Source organism: Nycticebus coucang, chromosome 9, assembly GCF_027406575.1.
Source record: "Nycticebus coucang isolate mNycCou1 chromosome 9, mNycCou1.pri, whole genome shotgun sequence".
NCBI lineage: Eukaryota > Metazoa > Chordata > Mammalia > Primates > Lorisidae > Nycticebus > Nycticebus coucang.
The window spans coordinates 115,375,102-115,377,342 of NC_069788.1; positions in this window are offsets into that span (position 1 = coordinate 115,375,102).

The window sequence follows — 2,241 nt, forward strand, 5'->3', positions numbered from 1 at the left end:
CCCCTGCTGGTTCTGTAAACACTCTGAAGGAATAATGGCCACAGAGGATGCTGTGTGCAAGGCCTAGCAAGAAACATTAACTAGGCCATCCCCTGCCTCCTTAACGGTGAAAGCAAACACGCATTGTGGAGATTTGTATTTGGCTGGGGCAGAGATCAAGGGAACAGCTCAAGCCCTGAAATATGGGTAGAAGGGCTTATCTTCCTTATCACAGAGTGATGAGAGGAAAATTCCTCTTTTCCACTGATCTTCAGAGTGATGCCAGTGGCCTTTTACTCCACAGTGAACTAGTGGGTGTTAACAGCCCCCAAGGAATTTATGTGTGTGACCAAAGACAGGAGGCTGCCCCCATGCAAGGCTCAGGTTTTGGATTTCTGAAGACTGCTTAGACCCTTAAAGTTAAGGATTATGGAAACAATAGAAGCCGATATGCTTACTCAGGGAAACTGCTGACGTCTTTGTTCCCTTCCTAATCTTACCCTCTGGGCTAATGAGGAAATAGTCTTCAATAAAACTGAGTGGAAATGACAGTAAGGGCCACCCACCAGAACCCCACAAACAGGCAGTGGTCCCCTATGCTCCCACCTTTGAAAATTCTGTTCTGTGTGTCTTGTCTATTTGTCTCTCATCATTTCCCTGATCAATCTATGTGGACCCTGCCCCCAGGTTGGGACTCCAGCACAACATCATATTTTTGAGATTTGGAAAAAAAAAGTTTTTTTAGATTTCAGGTCAATCTGAGGGTACAAACAACGAAGTGGAAATATTTGAATTTGTTACGTAGAGTGACTTTTGTAGTTATGTCAAAAGGTGTACCAAACACACCCACATCATCCCCATTCAGTGGGAGCACACGTGTACTTTTTTTCCCCTTTCCTTGTAGTCCCTTCCCCGGGATCAAATTGAAATGAGTTTTTCTCCTATGTGGGCATACATTAGATCGTCTACTGCAGCAGTTCTCTACCTACAGATCACAACCCCTTTGGGGGTCAAACAACCATTTTACAGGGGTCACTAAAGACCATTGGAAAACATATATGATTCATAACAGTAGCAAATTACAGTTATGAAGTAGCAACAAAAGTGATTTTATGTTTTGGGGTCACCACAACATGAGGAACTGTATTAAAGGGTCAGGGCACAATGTTAATTCTTTCCAGCCATGAACATGATATACTCTTCCCTTTTTTTTTTGTTTTTGTTTCCTTTTTTTATTAAATCATAGCTGTGTACATTAATGCAATCATGGGGTACCATACACTGGTTTTATACACCATTTGACATATTTTCATCACACTGGTTAACATAGCCTTCCTGGCATTTTCTTAGTTATTGTGTTAAGACATTTATATTCTACACTTAGTAAGTTTCACATGTACCCTTGTAAGATGCACAGTAAGTGTGGTCCCACCAATTACCCTCCCTCCACTCATCCTCCTCCTTCCCCTCCCCTCCCTTTCCCCTTTCCCCACATACTTAGGTTATAATTGGTTATAGCTTTCATATGAAAGCTATAAATTAATTTCATAGTAGGGCTGAGTACATTGGATACTTTTTCTTCAATTTCTGAGATACTTTACTAAGAAGAATGTGTTTCATCTCCATCCATGTGAACATGAAAGAGGTAAAGTCTTCATCTTACTTTAAGGCTGAATAATATTCCATGGTGTACATATACCACTCTTCCCTTTGTTAATGTCTGCTGCTATTTCTTTTCTTAGGATTTCAAAATTCTCTTTGTGAAGGGCATTCACCTCTTTTGTTAGATATATTCCTAGGCATTCCATTTCCTTTGAAGCTACTGTGAAGGGAATTGTGTCTTTGATTAGCTTCTCAACTTGGCTGTTACTGGTATATGCAAAGGCTGCAGATTCATGGACTTTGATTTTGTACCCTGGGAGCTTACTGTATTTCTTCATCACTTCCAGGAGACTTACGGTTGAGTCTTTGGGGTTCTCTCAGTATAAGATCCTATCTTTGGCAAAGAGGAAGAGTTTGACCTCCTCTGCCCCTATTTGCAAACCTAAGAAATTTTAACTTTATCTGATAGGAAGTAACATCAAAGTCATCTCCTCATAACAATGCAAAGTGATTAAACAATATAAAGGTAATTTTGAGATAATTTTTACTTTAACAAAATAGTGAAGAGAATCGTAAAAGGAAACATGATATTATCAAAGCAACCCTTACTCTACTAGTATCAAAACACCTATTGTCTAAGTATGTCTGACTACATTCTCA